Source organism: Phyllobates terribilis, unplaced genomic scaffold (genome assembly GCF_046119375.1).
Source record: "Phyllobates terribilis strain yellow unplaced genomic scaffold, ASM4611937v1 Scaffold_253__1_contigs__length_2831437, whole genome shotgun sequence".
NCBI lineage: Eukaryota > Metazoa > Chordata > Amphibia > Anura > Dendrobatidae > Phyllobates > Phyllobates terribilis.
In genome coordinates this window covers 2,429,233-2,444,804 of record NW_027363013.1, presented here as the reverse complement: position 1 = coordinate 2,444,804, position 15,572 = coordinate 2,429,233, and positions in this window count along the sequence as shown.

The window sequence follows — 15,572 nt, the reverse complement described above, 5'->3', positions numbered from 1 at the left end:
CTGGATTTTTGAAAATTTAACTTTTTTGTGAAAATATCCACTAAATGAGGGAATAATATGTGTGAGGGTACCCCAGGAGAGTTCCAAATGTGTGTGGGAAGAATATATATCCCACGGGGGTAAAATTGAAAAAAGTTGAAACATTTTTTTTTTGGACTTAGTCATTTTTCCGGCGTTTATCAGACTTTCAGATAGGGGAAATGTCAGTGAGCGTTTCGATTTCAGTTCCAGAGCGATTTGCCTTATGAGTACTTGTTATTTAGTCTTTTTCAGCTAATTTTCTGAATTTTTTTCTGGATTTCGACATTTTCTGTATTTTTGAAAATTTCACTTTTTTGTGAAAATATCCACTAAATGAGGGAATAATATGTGTGAGGGTACTCCAGGAGAGTTACAAATGTGTGTGGGTATAATATATATCCCACGGGGGTAAAATTGAAAGACGTTGAAAAATTTTTTTTTCTGGACTTAGTCATTTTTCTGCCATTTATCAGACTTTCAGATAGGGGAAATGTCAGTGAGCGTTCCGATTTCAGTTCCAGAGCGTTTCGCCCAATGAGTCCTTGATATTTAGTAGTTTTCAGCCAATATTTTGGATTTTTGAAAATTTCACTTTTTTGTGAAAATATCCACTAAATGAGGGAATAATATGTGTGAGGGTACCCCAGGAGAGTTCCACATGTGTGTGGGTAGAATATATATCCAGCGGGGGTAAAATTCAAAAAATTTGAAAATATTTTTTTTTTTGGACTTAGTCATTTTTCCGGCGTTTATCAGACTTTCAGATAGGGGAAATGTCAGTGAGCGTTCCGATTTCAGTTCCAGAGCGATTCGACTTATGAGTCCTTGTTATTTAGTCTTTTTGCAGCTAATATTCTGGATTTTTTCTGGATTTCGACGTTTTCTGGATTTTTGAAAATTTCCCTTTTTTGTGAAAATATCCACTAAATGAGGGAATAATATGTGTGAGGGTACCCCAGGAGAGTTACAAATGTGTGTGGGTATAATATATATCCCACTGGGGTAAAATTGAAAGAAGTTGAAAAAAAAATTTTTTTGGACTTTGTCATTTTTCTGCCATTTATCAGACTTTCTGATAGGGGAAATGTCAGTGAGTGTTCCGATTTCAGTTCCAGAGCTATTCGACCAATGAGTCCTTGTTATTTAGTCGTTTTCAGTCAATTTTCTGGATTTTTGAAAATTTCACTTTTGTGTGAAAATATCCACTAAATGAGGGAATAATATGTGTGAGGGTACCCCAGGAGAGTTCCAAATGTGTGTGGGTAGAATATATATCCCACGGGGGTAAAATTGAAAAAAGTTGAAAATATTTTTTTTTTTGGACTTAGTCATTTTTCCGGCGTTTATCAGACTTTCAGATAGGGGAAATGTCAGTGAGTGTTCCGATTTCAGTTCCAGAGCGATTCGCCCAATGAGTCCTTGTTATTTAGTCTTTTTCAGCTAATTTTCTGGATTTTTGAAAATTTAACTTTTTTGTGAAAATATCCACTAAATGAGGGAATAATATGTGTGAGGGTACCCCAGGAGAGTTCCAAATGTGTGTGGGAAGAATATATATCCCACGGGGGTAAAATTGAAAAAAGTTGAAACATTTTTTTTTTGGACTTAGTCATTTTTCCGGCGTTTATCAGACTTTCAGATAGGGGAAATGTCAGTGAGCGTTCCGATTTCAGTTCCAGAGCGATTCGCCTTATGAGTACTTGTTATTTAGTCTTTTTCAGCTAATCTTCTGAATTTTTTTCTGGATTTCGACATTTTCTGTATTTTTGAAAATTTCACTTTTTTGTGAAAATATCCACTAAATGAGGGAATAATATGTGTGAGGGTACCCCAGGAGAGTTACAAATGTGTGTGGGTATAATATATATCCCACGGGGGTAAAATTGAAAGAAGTTGAAAAAAAAATTTTTTTGGACTTAGTCATTTTTCCGGCGTTTATCAGACTTTCAGATAGGGCAAATGTCAGTGAGCGTTACGATTTCAGTTCCAGAGCGATTCGCCCAATGAGTCCTTGATATTTAGTCGTTCTCAGCCAATATTTTGGATTTTTGAAAATTTCACTTTTTTGTGAAAATATCCACTAAATTAGGGAATAATATGTGTGAGGGTACCCCAGGAGAGTTCCAAATGTGTTTCGGAAGAATATATATCCAGCGGGGGTAAAATTCAAAAAAGTTGAAAAAAATTTTTTTTGGGATTTAGTCATTTTTCCGGCGTTTATCAGACTTTCAGATAGGGGAAATGTCAGTGAGTGTTCCGATTTCAGTTCCAGAGCGATTCGCCCAATGAGTCCTTGTTATTTAGTCTTTTTCAGTTAATTTTCTGGATTTTTGAAAATTTCACTTTTTTGTGAAAATATCCACTAAATGAGGGAATAATATGTGTGAGGGTACCCCAGGAGAGTTCCAAATGTGTGTGGGAAGAATATATATCCCACGGGGGTAAAATTAAAAAAAGTTGAAAAAAATTTTTTTTGGACATAGTCATTTTTCTGGCGTTTATCAGACTTTCAGATAGGGGAAATGTCAGTGAACATTCTGATTTCAGTACCAGAGCGATTAGCCCAATGAGTCCTTGATATTTAGTAGTTTTCAGCCAATATTTTGGATTTTTGAAAATTTCACTTTTTTGTGAAAATATCCACTAAATGAGGGAATGATATGTGTGAGGGTACCCCAGGAGAGTTATAAATGTGTGTGGGTATAATATATATCCCACTGGGGTAAAATTGAAAGAAGTTGAAAAAAATTTTTTTTTGGACTTTGTCATTTTTCTGCCATTTATCAGACTTTCTGATAGGGGAAATGTCAGTGATTGTTCCGATTTCAGTTCCAGAGCGATTCGCCCAATGAGTCCTTGTTATTTAGTCATTTTCAGTCAACTTTCTGGATTTTTGAAAATTTCACTTTCTTGTGAAAATATCCACTAAATGAGGGAATAATATGTGTGAGGGTACCCCAGGAGAGTTCCAAATGTGTGTGGGTAGAATATATATCCCACGGGGGTAAAATTGAAAAAAGTTGAAAATATTTTTTTTTTGGACTTAGTCATTTTTCCGGCGTTTATCAGACTTTCAGATAGGGCAAATGTCAGTGAGCGTTCCGATTTCATTTCCAGAGCGATTCACTCAATGAGTCCTTTGATATTTATTCATTTTCAGTCAACTTTCTGGATTTTTGAAAATTTCACTTTTTTGTGAAAATATCCACTAAATGAGGGAATAATATGTGTGAGGGTACCCCAGGAGAGTTCCAAATGTGTGTGGGTAGAATATATATCCAGCGGGGGTAAAATTCAAAAAAGTTGAAAAAAAATTTTTTTTGGACTTTATCATTTTTCCGGCGTTTATCAGACTTTCAGATAGGGGAAATGTCAGTGAGTGTTCAGATTTCAGTTCCAGAGCGATTCGCCCAATGAGTCCTTGTTATTTAGTCTTTTTCAGCTAATTTTCTGGATTTTTGAAAATTTTACTTTTTTGTGAAAATATCCACTAAATGAGGGAATAATGTGTGTGAGGGTACCCCAGGAGAGTTCCAAATGTGTGTGGGAAGAATACATATCCCACGGGGGTAAAATTGAAAAAAGTTGAAAAAAATTTTTTTTGGACATAGTCATTTTTCCGGCGTTTATCAGACTTTCAGATAGGGGAAATGTCAGTGAGTGTTCCGATTTCAGTTCCAGAGCGATTCGCCCAATGAGTTCTTGTTATCTAGTCTTTTTCAGCTAATTTTCTGGATTTTTGAAAATTTAACTTTTTTGTGAAAATATCCACTAAATGAGGGAATAATATGTGTGAGGGTACCCCAGGAGAGTTCCAAATGTGTGTGGGAAGAATATATATCCCACGGGGGTAAAATTGAAAAAAGTTGAAAAAATTTTTTTTTGGACATAGTCATTTTTCTGGCGTTTATCAGACTTTCAGATAGGGGAAATGTCAGTGAACATTCTGATTTCAGTTCCAGAGCGATTCGCCCAATGAGTCCTTGATATTTAGTAGTTTTCAGCCAATATTTTGGATTTTTGAAAATTTCACTTTTTTGTGAAAATATCCACTAAATGAGAGAATAATATGTGTGAGGGTACCCCAGGAGAGTTCCAAATGTGTGTGGGTAGAATATATATCCAGCGGAGGTAAAATTCAAAAAAGTTGAAAAAAAATTTTTTTTGGACTTAGTCATTTTTCCGGCGTTTATCAGACTTTCAGATAGGGGAAATGTCAGTGAGTGTTCAGATTTCAGTTCCAGAGCGATTCGCCCAATGCGTCCTTGTTATTTAGTCTTTTTCAGCTAGATTTCTGGATTTTTGAAAATTTAACTTTTTTGTGAAAATATCCACTAAATGAGGGAATAATATGTGTGAGGGTACCCCAGGAGAGTTCCAAATGTGTGTGGGAAGAATATATATCCCACGGGGGTAAAATTGAAAAAAGTTGAAAAAAATTTTTTTTGGATATAGTCATTTTTCTGGCGTTTATCAGACTTTCAGATAGGGGAAATGTCAGTGAACATTCTGATTTCAGTTCCAGAGTGATTCGCCCAATGAGTCCTTGATATTTAGTAGTTTTCAGCCAATATTTTGGATTTTTGAAAATTTCACTTTTTTGTGAAAATATACACAAAATGATGGAATAATATGTGTGAGGGTACCCCAGGAGAGTTCCAAATGTGTGTGGGTAGAATATATATCCCACGGGGGTAAAATTGAAAAAAGTTGAAAAAATTTTTTTTTGGACATAGTCATTTTTCTGGCGTTTATCAGACTTTCAGATAGGGGAAATGTCAGTGAACATTCTGATTTCAGTTCCAGAGCGATTCGCCCAATGAGTCCTTGATATTTAGTAGTTTTCAGCCAATATTTTGGATTTTTGAAAATTTCACTTTTTTGTGAAAATATCCACTAAATGAGAGAATAATATGTGTGAGGGTAGCCCAGGAGAGTTCCAAATGTGTGTGGGTAGAATATATATCCAGCGGAGGTAAAATTCAAAAAAGTTGAAAAAAAATTTTTTTTGGACTTAGTCATTTTTCCGGCGTTTATCAGACTTTCAGATAGGGGAAATGTCAGTGAGTGTTCAGATTTCAGTTCCAGAGCGATTCGCCCAATGCGTCCTTGTTATTTAGTCTTTTTCAGCTAATTTTCTGGATTTTTGAAAATTTAACTTTTTTGTGAAAATATCCACTAAATGAGGGAATAATATGTGTGAGGGTACCCCAGGAGAGTTCCAAATGTGTGTGGGAAGAATATATATCCCACGGGGGTAAAATTGAAAAAAGTTGAAAAAAATTTTTTTTGGATATAGTCATTTTTCTGGCGTTTATCAGACTTTCAGATAGGGGAAATGTCAGTGAACATTCTGATTTCAGTTCCAGAGTGATTCGCCCAATGAGTCCTTGATATTTAGTAGTTTTCAGCCAATATTTTGGATTTTTGAAAATTTCACTTTTTTGTGAAAATATACACAAAATGATGGAATAATATGTGTGAGGGTACCCCAGGAGAGTTCCAAATGTGTGTGGGTAGAATATATATCCCACGGGGGTAAAATTGAAAAAAGTTGAAAATATTTTTTTTTTGGACTTAGTCATTTTTCCAGCGTTTATCAGACTTTCAGATAGGGGAAATGTCAGTGAGCATTTCGATTTCAGTTCCAGAGCGATTCGCCTTATGAGTCCTTGTTATTTAGTCTTTTTCAACTAATTTTCTGCATTTTTTTCTGGATTTCGACGTTTTCTGGATTTTTGAAAATTTCACTTTTTTGTGAAAATATCCACTAAATGAGGGAATAATATGTGTGAGGGTACCTCAGGAGAGTTACAAATGTGTGTGGGTATAATATATATCCCACGGGGGTAAAATTGAAAGACGTTGAAAAAAATTTTTTTTTGGACTTAGTCATTTTTCTGCCATTTATCAGACTTTCAGATAGGGGAAATGTCAGTGAGCATTCTGATTTCAGTTCCAGAGCGATTCGCCCAATGAGTCCTTGATATTTAGTAGTTTTCAGCCAATATTTTGGATTTTTGAAAATTTCACTTTTTTGTGAAAATATACACTAAATAATGGAATATGTGTGAGGGTACCCCAGGAGAGTTCCACATGTGTGTGGGTAGAATATATTTCCTACTGGGGTAAAATTGAAAAAAGTTTAAAAAAATTTTTTTGGGGAATTAGTCATTTTTCTAGCGTTTATCAGACTTTCAGATATTGGAAATGTCAGTGAGCGCTCCGATTTCAGTTCCAGAGCGATTCGCCTTATGAGTCCTTATTATTTAGTCTTTTTCAGCTAATTTTCTGGATTTTTGAAAATTTCACTTTTTTGTGAAAATATCCACTAAATGAGGGAATAATATGTGTGAGGGTACCCCAGGAGAGTTCCACATGTGTGTGGGTAGAATATATATCCAGCGGGGGTAAAATTCAAAAAATTTGAAAATATTTTTTTTTTTGGACATAGTCATTTTTCCGGCGTTTATCAGACTTTCAGATAGTGGAAATGTCAGTGAGCGTTCCGATTTCAGTTCCAGAGCGATTCGCCTTATGAGTCCTTGTTATTTAGCCTTTTTCAGCTAATTTTCTGCATTTTTTTCTGGATTTCGACGTTTTCTGTATTTTTGAAAATTTCACTTTTTTGTGAAAATATCCACTAAATGAGGGAATAATATGTGTGAGGGTACCCCAGGAGAGTTACAAATGTGTGTAGGTATAATATATATCCTACGGGGGTAAAATTGAAAGACGTTGAAAAAATTTTTTTTTTGGTCTTAGTCATTTTTCTGCCATTTATCAGACTTTCAGCTAGGGGAAATGTCAGTGAGCATTCCGATTTCAGTTCCAGAGCGATTCGCCCAATGAGTCCTTGTTATTTAGTCTTTTTCAGCTAATTTTCTGGATTTTTGAAAATTTCACTTTTTTGTGAAAATTTCCACTAAATGAGGGAATAATATGTGTGAGGGTACCCCAGGAGAGTTCCAAATGTGTTTGGGTAGAATATATATCCAGCGGGGGTAAAATTAAAAAAAGTTGAAAAAATTTTTTTTTTCGACTTAGTCATTTTTCCGGCGTTTATCAGACTTTCAGATATGGGAAATGTCAGTTAGCATTCCGATTTCAGTTCCAGAGCGATTCGCCCAATGAGTCCTTGTTATTAAGTCGTTTTCAGCCAATTTTCTGGATTTTTGAAAATTTCACTTTTTTGTGAAAATATCCACTAAATGATGGAATAATATGTGTGAGGGTACCCCAGGAGAGTTCCACATGTGTGTGGGTAGAATATATATCCAGCTGGGGTAAAATTCAAAAAAGTTTAAAAAATTTTTTTTGGGACTTAGTCATTTTTCCGGCGTTTATCAGACTTTCAGAGAGGGGAAATGTCAGTGAGCGTTCCGATCTCAGTTCCAGAGCGATTCGCCTTATGAGTCCTTGTTATTTAGTCTTTTTCAGCTAATTTTCTGGATTTTTTTTCTGGATTTCGACGTATTCTGGATTTTTGAAAATTTCACTTTTTTGTGAAAATATCCACTAAATGAGGGAATAATATGTGTGAGGGTACCCCAGGAGAGTTCCAAATGTGTGTGGGTAGAATATATATCCAGCGGGGGTATAATTCAAAAAAGTTGAAACTTTTTTTTTTTGGACTTAGTCATTTTTCCGACGTTTATCAGACTTTCAGATAGGGGAAATGTCAGTGAGCGTTCCGATTTCAGTTCCAGAGCGATTCGCTCAATAAGTCCTTGATATTTAGTCGTTTTCAGCCAATTTTCTGGATTTTTGAAAATTTCACTTTTTTGTGAAAATATCCACTAAATGAGGGAATAATATGTGTGAGGGTACCCCAGGAGAGTTCCAAATGTGTGTGGGAAGAATATATATCCCACGGGGGTAAAATTGAAAAAAGTTGAAAACATTTTTTTTTTTGACTTAGTCATTTTTCTGCCATTTATCAGACTTTCAGATAGGGCAAATGTCAGTGAGCGTTCCGATTTCAGTTCCAGAGCGTTTCGCCCAATGAGTCCTTGTTATTTAGTCTTTTTCAGCTAATTTTCTGGATTTTTGAAAATTTCACTTTTTTGTGAAAATATCCACTAAATGATGGAATAATATGTGTGAGGGTACCCCAGTAGAGTTCCACATGTGTGTGGGTAGAATATATATCCTACTGGGGTAAAATTGAAAAAAGTTTAAAACATTTTTTTTTGGGACTTAGTCATTTTTCTGGCGTTTATCAGACTTTCAGATTGGGGAAATGTCAGTGAGCGTTCCGATTTCAGTTCCAGAGCGATTCGCCCTATGAGTCCTTGTTATTTAGTCTTTTTCAGCTAATTTTCTGGATTTTTGAAAATTTCACTTTTTTGTAAAAATATCCACTAAATGAGGGAATAATATGTGTGAGGGTACTCCAGGAGAGTTCCAAATGTGTGTGGGTAGAATATATATCCAGCTGGGGTAAAATTCAAAAAAGTTGAAAAAAAAATTTTTTTGGACATAGTCATTTTTCTGGCGTTTATCAGACTTTCAGATAGGGGAAATGTCAGTGAACATTCCTATTTCAGTTCCAGAGCGATTCGCCCAATGAGTCCTTGATATTTAGTAGTTTTCAGCCAATATTTTGGATTTTTGAAAATTTCACTTTTTTGTGAAAATATCCACTAAATGATGGAATAATATGTGTGAGGGTACCCCAGGAGAGTTCCAAATGTGTGTGGGTATAATATATATCCTACTGGGGTAAAATTGAAAAAAGTTGAAAAAAATTTTTTTTTTTATATGTGTGAGGGTACCCCAGGAGAGTTCCAAATGTGTGTGAGTAGAATATATATCCTACTGGGGTAAAATTGAAAAAAGTTGAAAAAAAATTTTTTTTGGACTTAGTTATTTTTCTGCCATTCATCAGACTTTCAGATAAGGGAAATGTCAGTGAGCGTTCCGATTTCAATTTCAGAGCGATTCGCCCAATGAAGTCCTTGTTATTTAGTCGTTTTCAGCCAATTTTCTGGATTTTTGAAAATTTCACTTTTTTGTGAAAATATCCACTAAATGAGACAATAATATGTGTGAGGGTACTCCAGGAGAGTTACAAATGTGTGTGGGTATAATATATATCCCACGGGGGTAAAATTGAAAGAAGTTGAAAAAAATTTTTTTTTGGACTTAGTTATTTTTCTGCCATTCATCAGACTTTCAGATAAGGGAAATGTCAGTGAGCGTTCCGATTTCAATTCCAGAGCGATTCGCCCAATGAGTCCTTGTTATTTAGTCGTTTTCAGCCAATTTTCTGGATTTTTGAAAATTTCACTTTTTTGTGAAAATATCCACTAAATGAGGGAATAATATGTGTGAGGGTACCCCAGGAGAGTTCCAAATGTGTGTGGGTAGAAGATATATCCCACGGGGGTAAAATTCAAAAAAGATGAAAAAAAATTTTTTTGGACTTAGTAATTTTTCCGGCGTTTATCAGACTTTCAGATAGGGCAAATGTCAGTGAGCGTTCCGATTTCAGTTCCAGAGCGATTCGCCTTATGAGTCCTTGTTATTCAGTCTTTTTCAGCTAATTTTCTGGATTTTTGAAAATTTCACTTTTTTGCGAAAATATCCACTAAATGAGGGAATAATATGTGTGAGGGTACCCCAGGAGAGTTACAAATGTGTGTGGGTAGAATATATATCCAGCGGGGGTAAAATTGAAAAAAGTTGAAAACATTTTTTTTTTTGGGCTTAGTCATTTTTCCGGCGTTTATCAGACTTTCAGATAGGGGAAATGTCAGTGAGCGTTCCGATTTCAGTTCCAGAGCGATTCGCCTTATGAGTCCTTGTTATTTAGTCTTTTTCAGCAAATTTTCTGGATTTTTGAAAATTTCACTTTTTTGTGAAAATATCCACTAAATGAGGGAATAATATGTGTGAGGGTAGCCCAGGAGAGTTCCAAATGTGTGTGGGTAGAATATATATCCCATGGGGGTAAAATTGAAAAAAGTTGAAAAAAAATTTTTTTGGACATAGTCATTTTTCTGGCGTTTATCAGACTTTCAGATAGGGGAAATGTCAGTGAACGTTCCGATTTCAGTTCCAGAGCGATTCGCCCAATGAGTCCTTGATATTTAGTAGTTTTCAGCCAATATTTTGGATTTTTGAAAATTTCACTTTTTTGTGAAAATATACACTAAATGATGGAATAATATGTGTGAGGGTACCCCAGGAGAGTTCCACATGTGTGTGGGTAGAAAATACAGTACAGACCAAAAGTTTGGACACACCTTCTCATTTAAAGATTTTTCTGTATTTTCATGACTTTGAAAATTGTACATTCACACTGAAGGCATCAAAACTATGAATTAACACATGTGGAATTATATATTTAACAAAAAAGTGTGAAACAACTGAAAATATGTCTTATATTCTAGGTTCTTCAAAGTAGCCACCTTTTGCTTTGATGACTGCTTTGCACACTCTTGGCATTCTCTTGATGAGCTTCAAGAGGTAGTAACCGGAAATGGTTTTCACCTCACGGTGTGCCCTGTCAGGTTTAATAAGTGGGATTTCTTGCCCTAAAAATGGGGTTGGGACCATCAGTTGTGTTGTGCAGATGTCAGGTGGATACACAGCTGATAGTCCTACTGAATAGACTGTTAGAATTTGTATTATGGCAAGAAAAAAGCAGCTAAGTAAAGAAAAACGAGTGGCCATCATTACTTTAAGAAATGAAGGTCAGTCAGTCTGAAAAATTGGGCAAACTTTGAAAGTGTCCCCAAGTGCATTTGCAAACACCATCAAGCACTACAAAGAAATTGGCTCACATGAGGACCGCCCCAGGAAAGGAAGACAAAGAGTCACCTCTGCCTCTGAGGATAAGTTTATCCGAGTCACCAGCCTCAGAAATCGCAAGTTAACAGCAGCTCAGATTAGACACCAGGTCAATGACACACAGAGTTCTAGCAGCAGACACATCTCTTCAACAACTGTTAAGAGGAGACTTTGTGCAGCAGGCCTTCATGGTAAAATAGCTGATAAGAAACCACTGCTAAGGACAGGCAACAAGCAGAAGAGACAAGTTTGGGCTAAAGAACACAAGGATTGGACATTAGACCAGTGGAAATCTGTGCTTTGGTCTGATGACTCCAAATTTGAGATCTTTGGTTCCAACCACCGTGTCTTTGTGCGACGCAGAAAAGGTGAACGAATGGACTCTACATGCCTGGTTCCCACCGTGAAGCATGGAGAAGGAGGTGTGATGGTGTGGGGGTGCTTTGCTGGTGACACTGTTGGGGAATTATTCAAAATTGAAGGCATACTGAACGAGCATGGCTACCACAGCATCTTGCAGCAGCATGCTATTCCATCCGGTTTGCGTTTAGTTGGACCATCATTTATTTTTCAACAGGCCAATGACCCCAAACACACCTCCAGGCTGTGTAAGGGCTATTTGACCAAGAAGGAGAGTGATGGGGTGCTACGCCAGATGACCTTGCCTCCACAGTCACCAGAACTGAACCCAATCGAGATGGTTTGGGGTGAGCTGGACCGCAGAGTGAAGGCAAAAGGGCCAACAAGTGCTAAGCATCTCTGAGAACTCCTTCAAGATTGTTGGAAGACCATTTCCGGTGACTACCTCTTGAAGCTCATCAAGAGAATGCCAAGAGTGTGCAAAGCAGTCATCAAAGCAAAAGGTGGCTACTTTGAAGAACCTAGAATATAAGACATATTTTCAGTTGTTTCACACTTTTTTGTTAAGTATATAATTCCACATGTGTTAATTCATAGTTTTGGTGCCTTCAGTGTGAATGTACAATTTTCAAAGTCATGAAAGTACAGAAAAATCTTTAAATGAGAAGGTGAGTCCAAACTTTTGGTCTGTACTGTATATCCTACTGGGGTAAAATTGAAAAAAGTTTAAAAAATTTTTTGGGGGGACTTAGTCATTTTTCTGGCGTTTATCAGACTTTCAGATAGGGGAAATGTCAGTGAGCGTTCCGACTTCAGTTCCAGAGCGATTCGACTTATGAGTCCTTGTTATTTAATCTTTTTCAGCTAATTTTCTGGATTTTTTTCTGGATTTCGACGTTTTCTGGATTTTTGGAAAATTTCACTTTTTTGTGAAAATATCCACTAAATGAGGGAATAATATGTGTGAGGGTACCACAGGAGAGTTCCAAATGTGTGTGGGAAGAATATACATCCCACGGGGGTAAAATTGAAAAAAGTTGAAAAAAATTTTTTTTGGACTTAGTCATTTTTCCGGCGTTTATCAGACTTTCAGATAGGGGAAATGTCAGTGAGCATTCCGATCTCAGTTCCAGAGCGATTCGCCCAGTGAGTCCTTGATATTTAGTCATTTTCAGCCAATTTTCTGGATTTTTGAAAATTTCACTTTTTTGTGAAAATATCCACTAAATGAGGGAATAATATGTATGAGGGTACCCCAGGAGAGTTCCAAATGTGTGTGGGTAGAATATATATCCCGCGGGGGTAAAATTGAAAAAAGTTGAAAACATTTTTTTTTTGGACTTAGTCATTTTTCTGGCGTTTATCAGACTTTCAGATAGGGCAAATGTGAGTGAGCGTTCCGATTTCAGTTCCAGAGCGATTCGCTCAATGAGTCCTTTAGTATTTCAGTCAACTTTCTGGATTTTTGAAAATTTCACTTTTTTTGTGAAAATATCCACTAAATGAGGGAATAATATGTGTGAGGGTACCCCAGGAGAGTTACAAATGTGTGTGGGTAGAATATATATCCAGCGGGGGTAAAATTGAAAAAAGTTGAAAACATTTTTTTTTGGACTTAGTCATTTTTCTGGCGTTTATCAGACTTTCAGATAGAGGAAATGTCAGTGAGTGTTCCGATTTCAGTTCCAGAGCGATTCGCCCAATGAGTCCTTGTTATTTCGTCTTTTTCAGCTAATTTTCTGGATTTTTGAAAATTTCACTTTTTTGTGAAAATATCCACTAAATGAGGGAATAATATTTGTGAGGTACCCCAGGAGAGTTCCAAATGTGTGTGGGAAGAATATATATCCCACGGGGTTAAAACTGAAAAAAGTTGTAAAACATTTTTTTTTGGACTTAGTCATTTTTCCGGCGTTTATCAGACTTTCAGATAAGGGAAATGTCAGTGAGCATTCCGATTTCAGTTCCAGAGCGATTCGCCCAATGAGTCCTTGATAATTTGTCGTTTTCAGCTAATTTTCTGGATTTTTGAAAATTTCACTTTTTTTGTGAAAATATCCACTAAATGAGGGAATAATATGTGTGAGGGTACCCCAGGAGAGTTCCAAATGTGTGTGGGAAGAATATTTATCCCACAAGGGGAAAATTGAAAAAAGTTGTAAAAAATTTTTTTTTGGACTTAGTAATTTTTCCGGCGTTTATCAGACTTTCAGAGAGGGGAAATGTCAGTGAGTGTTCCGATTCCAGTTCCAGAGCGATTCGCCCAATGAGTCCTTGTTATTTAGTCTTTTTCCGCTAATTTTCTGGATTTTTGAAAATTTCACTTTTTTGTGAAAATATCCACTAAATGAGGTAATAATATGTGTGAGGGTACCCCAGGAGAGTTCCAAATGTGTGTGGGTAGAATATATATCCCGCGGGGGTAAAATTGAAAAAAGTTGAAAACATTTTTTTTTTGGACTTAGTCATTTTTCTGGCGTTTATCAGACTTTCAGATAGGGCAAATGTGAGTGAGCGTTCCGATTTCAGTTCCAGAGCGATTCGCTCAATGAGTCCTTTAGTATTTCAGTCAACTTTCTGGATTTTTGAAAATTTCACTTTTTTTGTGAAAATATCCACTAAATGAGGGAATAATATGTGTGAGGGTACCCCAGGAGAGTTACAAATGTGTGTGGGTAGAATATATATCCAGCGGGGGTAAAATTGAAAAAAGTTGAAAACATTTTTTTTTGGACTTAGTCATTTTTCTGGCGTTTATCAGACTTTCAGATAGAGGAAATGTCAGTGAGTGTTCCGATTTCAGTTCCAGAGCGATTCGCCCAATGAGTCCTTGTTATTTCGTCTTTTTCAGCTAATTTTCTGGATTTTTGAAAATTTCACTTTTTTGTGAAAATATCCACTAAATGAGGGAATAATATTTGTGAGGTACCCCAGGAGAGTTCCAAATGTGTGTGGGAAGAATATATATCCCACGGGGTTAAAATTGAAAAAAGTTGTAAAACATTTTTTTTTGGACTTAGTCATTTTTCCGGCGTTTATCAGACTTTCAGATAGGGGAAATGTCAGTGAGCATTCCGATTTCAGTTCCAGAGCGATTCGCCCAATGAGTCCTTGATAATTTGTCGTTTTCAGCTAATTTTCTGGATTTTTGAAAATTTCACTTTTTTTGTGAAAATATCCACTAAATGAGGGAATAATATGTGTGAGGGTACCCCAGGAGAGTTCCAAATGTGTGTGGGAAGAATATTTATCCCACAAGGGGAAAATTGAAAAAAGTTGTAAAAAATTTTTTTTTGGACTTAGTAATTTTTCCGGCGTTTATCAGACTTTCAGAGAGGGGAAATTTCAGTGAGTGTTCCGATTTCAGTTCCAGAGCGATTCGCCCAATGAGTCCTTGTTATTTAGTCTTTTTCCGCTAATTTTCTGGATTTTTGAAAATTTCACTTTTTTGTGAAAATATCCACTAAATGAGGTAATAATATGTGTGAGGGTACCCCAGGAGAGTTCCAAATGTGTGTGTGTAGAATATATATCCCACGGGAGTAGAATTGAAAAAAGATGAAAACATTTTTTTTTGGACTTAGTCATTTTTCCGGCGTTTATCAGACTTTCAGATAGGGGAAATGTCAGTGAGTGTTCCGATTTCAGTTCCAGAGCGATTCGCCCAATGAGTCCTTGTTATTTAGTCTTTCTCAGCTAATTTTCTGGATTTTTGAAAATTTCACTTTTTTGTGAAAACATCCACTAAATGAGGGAATAATATTTGTGAGGGTACCCCAGGAGAGTTCCAAATGTGTGTGGGAAGAATATATATCCCACGGGGTTAAAATTGAAAAAAGTTGTAAAAAATTTTTTTTTGGACTTAGTCATTTTTCCCGCGTTTATCAGACTTTCAGATAGGGGAAATGTCAGTGAGCATTCCGATTTCAGTTCCAGAGCGATTCGCCCAATGAGTCCTTGATAATTTGTCGTTTTCAGCTAATTTTCTGGATTTTTGAAAATTTCACTTTTTTTGTGAAAATATCCACTAAATGAGGGAATAATATTTGTGAGGGTACCCCAGGAGAGTTCCAAATGTGTGTGGGAAGAATATTTATCCCACGAGGGGAAAATTGAAAAAAGTTGTAAAAAATTTTTTTTTGGACTTAGTAATTTTTCCGGCGTTTATCAGACTTTCAGAGAGGGGAAATGTCAGTGAGTGTTCCGATTTCAGTTCCAGAGCGATTCGCCCAATGAGTCCTTGTTATTTAGTCTTTTTCAGCTAATTTTCTGGATTTTTGAAAATTTCACTTTTTTGTGAAAATATCCACTAAATGAGGTAATAATATGTGTGAGGGTACCCCAGGAGAGTTCCAAATGTGTGTGTGTAGAATATATATCCCACGGGGGTAGAA